The 8,908-nt window shown below is 38.8% G+C and overlaps 1 pseudogene; it reads right to left on the minus strand.

The window, feature by feature from the left end:
• Positions 1-4,994: 4,994 nt before the first annotated feature.
• Positions 4,995-6,278, minus strand: LOC114224754 (ATP synthase F(1) complex subunit alpha, mitochondrial pseudogene; annotated as a pseudogene).
• Positions 6,279-8,908: the final 2,630 nt, after the last annotated feature.

Consider the following 8,908-nt stretch of genomic DNA (forward strand, 5'->3'; position numbering starts at 1 on the left):
TCTTTTCTTTTCCTTTCTTTTTTCTTTCTTTCCCTTTCTTTTCCCCCGGTTTCAGGTCTCTTCTGATTGTTTAGTGTATATTTTTCTGGGGTCATTGTTACCCTGTTAGCATTTTGTTCTCTCATTCATCAATTCTCGGAACAAAATGGAAAGATGGAAAAAATCACCTCAAAAAAAAAAAGAAAAAGAGGCAGTACCGACTGCCAGGGACCTAATCAATATGGACATTAGTTAGATGTCAAAATTAGAGTTCAGAATGACATATAAAGATACTAGCTGGGCTTGAAAAAAGCCTGGAAGTTATTAGAGAAACCCTTTCTGGAGAAATAAAAGAACTAAAATCTAACCAAGTCAAAATCAAAAAGGCTATTAATGAGATGCAATAAAAAATGGAGGCTCTAACCTCTAGAATAAATGAGGCAGAAGAGAGAATTAGTGATATAGAAGACCAGATGATGGAAAATAAAGAAGCTGAGAAAAAGAGAGATAAACAACTACTGGATCATGAGGGCAGAATTCGAGAGATAAGTGATATCATAAGACAAAACAATATTAGAATAATTGGGTTCCCAGAAGAAGAAAAAGAGAGAGGGGCAGAAGTTATATTGGAGCAAATTATAGCAGAGAACTTCTCAAATTTGGGGAAGGAAATGGGCAACAAAATCCAGGAGGCACAGACAACCCCCCTCAAAAATCAATAAAAATAGGTCAACACTCTGACATCTAATAGTAAAACTTAAGAGTCTCAGAAAAAAACAGAAAATCCTGAAACAGCTCAGGACAAGAGGTCTGTAACCTACAATGGTAGAAACATTAGATTGGCAACAGACCTATCCACAGAGACCTGGCAGGCCAGAAAGGACTGGCATGACCTATTCAGAGCACTAAATGAGAAAAATATGCAGCCAAGAATACTATATCCAGCTAGGCTGTCACTGAAAATAGAAAGAGAGATAAAAAGCTTCAAGGACAAACAAAAACTAAAGGAATTTGCAAACACAAAACCAGCCCTACAAGAAATATTGAAAGGGGTCCTCTAAGCAAAGAGAGAGCCTAAAAGTAACATAGACCAGAAAGGAACAGAGACAATATAGAGTAACAGTCACCTTACAGGCAATACAATGACATTAAATTTGTATCTTTCAATAGTTACCCTGAATGTAAATGGCCTAAATGCCCCAATCAAAAGACACAGGCTATCAGATTGGATAAAAAAACAAGACCCACTGATATGCTGTCTGCAAGAGACCCAGGATAGACCCAAAGACAACTCCAGATTGAAAGTGAGGAGGTGGAAAACCATTTACCATGCTAATGGACACCAAAAGATATCTGGGGTGGCAATCTTTATATCAGACAAATCAGATTTTAAACCGAAGACTATAATAAGAGATGAGGAAGGACACTATATCTTACTTAAAGGGTCTATCCAACAAGGAGATCTAACAATTGTAAATATCTATGCCCCTAAAATGGGAGCAGCCAATGAGATAAGCCAAAATTAATAACAAAATCAAAGAAACAATCAACAACAATATAATAATAGTGGGGGACTTTAACACCCCCCTCACTGAGATGGACAGATCATCTAAGCAAAAGATCAACAAAGAAATAAAGACTTTAAATGACACACTGGACCAAATGGACTTCACAGATACATTCAGAACAATCCATCCCAAAGCAACAGAATACACATTCTTCTCCAGTGCCCATGGAACATTCTCCAGAATAGATCACAGCCTTGGTCACAAATCAGGTCTCAACTGGTACCAAAAGATTGGGATCATTCCCTGCATGTTTTCAGACCACAGTGCTTTGAAACTAGAACTAAATCACAAGAGGAAAGTTGGAAAGAACTCAAATACAGGGAGGCTAAAGAGCATCCACTTAAAGAATGACTGGGTCAACCAGGAAATTAAAGAAGAATCTAAAAAATTCATGGAAACCAATGAAAATGAAAACACAACTGTTCAAAATCTTTGAGATGCAGCAAAGGCGGTCCTAAGAGGATAGTATATAGCAATACAAGCCTTTCTCAAGAAACAAGAAAGGTCTCCAATCCACAACCTAACCCTACACCTAAAGGAGCTGGAGAAAGAACAGCAAATAAAGCCTACACCCAGCAGGGGAAGAGAAATAATAAAGATCAGAGCAGAAATCAATGAAATAGAAACCAAAAGAACAGTAGAACAGATCAAAGAGACTAGGAGCTTGTTCTTTGAAACAATTAATAAGATTGATAAACCCCTGGCCAGACTGATCAAAAAGAAAAGAGAAATGACTCAATTAAATAAAATCATGAATGAAAGAGGAGAGATCACAACCAACACCAAAGAAATAGAAACAATCATAAGAACATATTATGAGCAACTCTATGCCAGCAAATTAGATAATCTGGAAGAAATGGATGCATTCCTAGAGACGTATCAACTACCAAAACTAAACCAGGAAGAAATAGAAAACCTGAACAGACCTATAACCACTAAGGAAATTGAAGTAGTCATCAGAAAACTCCCAAGAAACAAAAACCCAGGGCCAGATGGCTTCGCAAGGGAATTCTACCAAACATTTAAAGAAGAATTAATACCCATTCTTCTGAAACTGTTCCAAAACAATAGAAATGAAAGCGAAATTTCCAGACTCGTTTTATGAGGCCTCCATTATCTTGATGCAAAACCAGACAAAAACCTCATCAAAAAGGAGAATTACAGAGCAATATCCCTGATGAACATGGAGGCAAAAATTCTCACCAAAGTACTAGCCAATAGTATCCAACAGTACATTAAAAGGATTATTCACCACGACCATGTGGGATTTATTCCTGGGCTGCAAGGTTGGTTCAACATCCTCAAATCAATCTTTGTGCTACACTACATTGATAAAAGAAAAAACAAGAACCATATGATCCTCTGAATAGATGTAGAAAAAGCATTTGACAAAGTACAGCATCCTTTCTTGATCAAAACTCTTCAGAGTATAGGGATAGAGGGTACATACCTCAAGATCATAAAAGCCATTTATGAAAAACCTACAGCAAATATCATTCTCAATGGGGGAAAACTGAGAGCTTTCCCCCTAAGGTCAGGAACACGGCAGGGATGTCCACTATCACCACTGCTATTCAACATAGTACTAGAACTCTTAATCACAGCAATCAGACAACAAAAAGAAATAAAAGGCATCCAAATCAGCAAAGAAGAAGTCAAACTCCCACTCTTTGCAGATGATATGATACTTTATGTGAAAAACCCAAAAGACTCCACCCCAAAACTGCTAGAACTCATACAGGAATTCAGTAAAGTGGCAGGATATCAAATCAATGCACAGAAATCAGTGGCATTCCTATACACCAACAAGACAGAAGAAAGAGAAATTAAGGAGTTGATCCCATTTACAATTGCAGCCAAAACCATAAGATACCTAGGAATAAATTTAACCAAAGAGGCAAAGAATCTGTACTCAGAAAACTATAAAATACTCATGAAAGAAATTGGGGAAGACATAAAGAAATGGAAAAATGTTCCATGCTCACGGATTGGAAGAAAAAATATTGTGAAGATGTCAATGCTACTTAGAGCAATCTACAATCAAATGCAATCCCTATCAAATACCATTCAATTTTTTCAAAGAAATGGAACAAGTATCGTAAAATTTGCATAGAACCAGAAGAGACCCCGAATAGCCAGAGGAATGTTGATAAAGAAAGGCAAAGCTGGTGGCATCACAATTCCCAACTACAAGCTCTATTACAAAGCTGTCATCATCAAGACAGTATGGTACTGGCACAAAAATAGACACATAGATCAATGGAACAGAATAGAGAGCCCAGAAATGGACCCTCAACTCTATGATCAACTAATCTTTGACAAAGCAGGAAAGAATGTCCAATGGAAAAAAGACAGTCTCTTCAACAAATGGTGTTGGGAAAACTGGGCACCCACATGCAGAAGAATGAAACTGGACCATTTCCTTACACCACACACAAAAATAGACTCAAAATGGATGAAAGACCTAAATATGAGACAGGAGTCCATCAACATCCTAGAGGAGAACACAGGCAGCAACCTCATCAACCTCAGCCAGAGCAACGTCTTCCCAGAAACATTGCCAAAGGCAAGGGAAGCAAGGGCAAAATGAACTATTGGGACTTCATCCAGATAAAAAGTTTTGCACAGCAAAAGAAACAGTCAATAAAACCAAAATACAATCGACAGAATGGGAGAAGATATTTGTAAATGACATATCAGTTAAAGGTCTAGTAGCCAAAATCTATAAAGAACTTCTTAAACTCAACACCCAAAGAACAAATAGCCCAATCAAGAAGTGGGCAGAAGACATGAACAGGCATTTTCCCTAAGAAGACATCCAAATGGCCAACAGACATGTGAAAAAGTGTTCAACATCACTCGGCATCAGGGAAATCCAAATCAAAACCTCAATGAGATACCACCTCACACCAGTTAGAATGGCTAAAATTAACAAGTCAGGAAACGACGGATGTTGGCAGGGGTATGGAGAAAGGGGAACCCTCCTACGCTGCTGGTGGGAATGCAAGCTGGTGCAGCCACTCTGGAAAACAGTATGGAGATTCCTCAAAAAGTTGAAAATAGAGCTACCATACAACCCAGCAATTGCACTACTGGGTATTTACCCCAAAGATACAAATGTAGTGATCCAAAGTGGTACGTGCACCCCAATTTTTATAGCAGCAATGTCCACAGTAGCCAAACTATGGAAAGAGCCAAGATGTCCATCGACAGATGAATGGATAAAGATGGATAAACCCACTGGGCTGAAGAAATGGGGGAGACAGGGAGGCCACGAAGAGGGCTGGTGTTGGGAAGAGTCCCTGTACTCCAATTTTTTTAACCACCAACCAATATGGAACCTTTATTTTTAAGGTAATTTCTGTACATCTGGAGTATGAGAGTAATCCTTTTACAAATGGAACTGATTACTAGAATAAATGACGACAAAACCATAACTGGTATTTCATGTGAATCCACAGGAGTTTAAGCTTCAAATCCAGCAAAGAAGTTTGTTACAATCTCTTTCAGCTTAGCATCTGACTGTTCTGAGATCTTTCCATCAGTCCTTCTATTGCCCAATAGGGCCTGGTGCTGGCTGATAACATGAGCCAGGAAAGCATGCTCAAACTTTGTGATCTTGCTGGGCTCCAATTTATCAAGATACCCTCTCACACCAGCATAAATAACAGCCACTTGTTCTTCAATAGCCATGGGAGAATACTGTCCTTGCTTCAGCAGCTCAGTCAGTCACACACCACAACTCAAGTGTTGCTGAGTGGCAGCATCAAGGTCAGAACCGAACTGGGCAAAAGCAGCAACCTTATGATACTGAGCCAATTCCAGCTTCATGGTCCCTGCCACCTGCTTCATGGCCCTGGTTTGGGCAGCAGATCCAACACGGGACACAGACAAGCCAACATTAATGGCAGGGTGGATACCTTTGTAGAACAATTCTGTTTCCAAGAAGATCTGTCCATCAGTGATGGAAATGACATTTGTTGGAATGTAAGCAAACACATCACCAGCTTGTGTTTCTATGACTGGTAAAGCAGTCAAGGAGCCACCACCAAAAGAATCGTTCATTTTGGCTGCTCTCTCTAGCAGACAGGAGTGTAGGTAGAACACATCACCAGGATAGGCCTCACGACCAGGGGGCTGGCAGAGCAGCAGAGACATCTGACGATAAGCAACAGCCTGTTTGGATAAGTCATCATAGATGATCAAAGCATGTTTGCCATTATCTCTAAAATATTCTCCCATAGAACAGCCAGAATAAGGAGCCAGGTACTGAAGGGGAGCAGCATCAGAAGCAGTAGCTGAAACCACAATGGTGTACTTCATGGCATCTGCATCTGTAAGTCTCTTCACCAACTGGGCAACAGTGGATCTCTTCTGACCAATAGCAACATAGATACAGTATAGCTTCTTCTTTTCATCAGTTCCATCATTGAAACATTTCTGGTTAATGATTGTGTCAATAGCAATTGATATTTTGCCAGTCTGTCGGTCACCAATAATCAGCTCACGCTGACCACGACCAATTGGCACCAAGCTATCCACAGCCTTAATACCAGTCTGCACTGGTTCACGCACAGAGATTTGAGGAATGATCCCAGGGGCTTTCAGGCCAACTCACCTACGGGTCTTGAAACCAATTGGACCTTTTCCATCAGTGGCATTACCAAGGGCATTTACAACACGGCCATATATATATATATATATATATATATATATATATAATGCAGCCATCAAAAGGAATGAAATCTGGCCATTTGCAATGACGTGGATGGAACTGGAGGGTGTTATGCTGAGCGAAATAAGTCAATCAGATAAAGACATGTATCATATGATCTCACTGATATAAGGAATTCTTAATCTCAGGAAACAAACTGAGGGTTGCTGGAATGGTGGGGGGTGGGAGGGATGGGGTGGCTGGGTGATAGTCATTGGGGAGGGTATGTGCTATGGTGAGCACTGTGAATTGTGTAAGACTATTGAATCACAGACCTGTACTCTGAAACAAATAATACCTTATATGTTAAAAAAAAAAAAAAAGAAGAAGATAGCAGGAGGGGAAGAATGAAGGGGGGAAAATCAGAGGGGGAGACGAACCATGAGATACTATGGACTCTGAGAAACAAACTGAGGGTTCTAGAGGGGAGGGGGTGGGGGGATGGGTTAGCCTGGTGATGGGTATTAAAGAGGGCACGTATTGAATGGAGCACTGGGTGTTATATGCAAACAATGAATCATAGAACACCACATCAAAAACTTATGATGTAATGTATGATGATTAACATAATATAATAAAATTAAAAAAAAAAGAATGGTCAATCAGGAAATCAAAGAACTTAAACAATTCATGGAAACAATGAGAATGAAAGCATATCGGTCCAAAACCTATGGGATACTGCAAAGGCAGTCCTAAGGGGGACATATATAGCCATCCAAGCCTTACTCAAAAAATAGAAAAATCCTGAATTCACTAGTTAACTTTATACCTTAAAGAACTGGAGAAAAAACAACAAATGATGCCTAAGCCATGCACTAGAAGAGAAATAATTAAGATTAGAGCAAAGATTCAGTGAATTAGAAACCAGAAATACAGTAGAGCAGATCAATGAAACTAGAAGCTGGTTCTTTGAAAGAATTAATAAGACCAATAAACCAATGGCCAGACTTATCCAAAAGGAAAGAGAAAGGACCCAGATTAATAAAATTATGAATGAAAGGGGAGAGATCATGACTAACATCAAGGAAATAGAAACATTATCAGAAATTATTATCAACTATATGTTAGTAAATTAAGCAACTTGGAAGAAATGGATGCATTTCTGGAAACCTATTATCTACCAAGACTGAAACAGGAAGAAATTGATAACCTGAATAGACCAATAACCTGTAACAAGATTGAAGCAGTGATCAAAAACCTCCCAAAAAACAAGAGTCCAGGGCCTGATGGATTCCCTAGGGAATTCTACCATATATATTCAAAGAAGAAATAATACCTATTCTCCTGCAGCTGTTTCAAAAAATAGAGACAGAAAGAAAGCTTCTAGACTCATTCTATGAGGCCAGCATTACCTTGATCCCCAAACCAGGCAAAGACCCCATCAAAAAGGAGAATTTCAGACCAATATCCCTGATGAATATGGATGTAAAAATTCTCAACAAGATCCTAATAGGATCCAACAGTACATGAAAAGGATCATCCACCACGACCAAGTGGGATTTATCCCTGGGATGCAAGGGTGGTTCAACATTCGCAAATCAATCAATGTGATAGAACACATTAATAAGAGGAGAGAGAAGAACCATATGGTCCTCTCAGTTGATGCAGAAAAAGCATTTGACAAAATACAGAATCCTTTCCTGATTAAAACTATTTAGAGTATAGGGATAGAGGGAACATTCCTCAAGTTCATAAAATCCATCTATGAAAAACCCACAGTGAATATCATCCTCAATGGGGAAAAGCTGAGAGCCTTTCCTTTAAGATCAGGAACACGTCAAGGATGCCCACTCTCTCCACTATTGTTCAGCATATTGCTAGAAGTCCTAGCAACAGCAACCAGACAACAAAAAGAAATAAAATTTATTCAAATTGGTAAAAAAGAAGTCAAACTGTCTCTTTTTGCAAATGAAATGATACTTTATGTGGAAAACTCAAAAGACTCCCCACAAATTACTAAAACTCATGCAGCACTTCAGTAATGTGGCAGGATACAAAATCAATGCACAGAAATCAGCTGCTTTCTTATACACTAACAATGCAACTGTAGAAAGAGAAATTAGAGAAATGATTCCATTTACAATAGCACCAAAAACCATAAGATACCTCATAATAAACCTAACCAAAGAGTTAAAGGATCTATACTCTAGGAATTACAGAACATTCATGAAAGAAATTGAAGAAGATACAAAAAGATGGAAAAACATTCCATGCTCATGGATCAGAAGAATAAACATTGTTAAAATGTCTATGCTACCCAGAGCAATCTATACCTTCAATGCCATCCCGATCAAAATTCCAATGACATTTTTCAAAGTGCTGGAACAAACAATCCTAAAATTTGTATGGAATCAGAAAAGAGCCCGAATCGCCAAGGAAATATTGGGAAAAAAAAACAACAAACAAAGCTGGGGGCATCATGTTGCCCGATTTCAAGCTATATTACAAAGCAGTGATCACCAAGACAGCATGGTACTGGCACAAAAACAGGCATAGAGACCAATGGAACAGAATAGAGAGCCCAGATAGGAACCCTCAACTCTATGGTTAAATAATCTTTGACAAAGCAGGAAAAAATATGCAATGGAAAAAAGACAGTCTCTTCAATAAATGGTGCTGGGAAAACGGGACAGCTATATACAGAAGA

This window comes from Eumetopias jubatus, unplaced genomic scaffold, assembly GCF_037043125.1.
Source record: "Eumetopias jubatus isolate StellerSeaLion01/CBP00866 unplaced genomic scaffold, mEumJub1_p1.0 scaffold_17, whole genome shotgun sequence".
Lineage (NCBI taxonomy): Eukaryota > Metazoa > Chordata > Mammalia > Carnivora > Otariidae > Eumetopias > Eumetopias jubatus.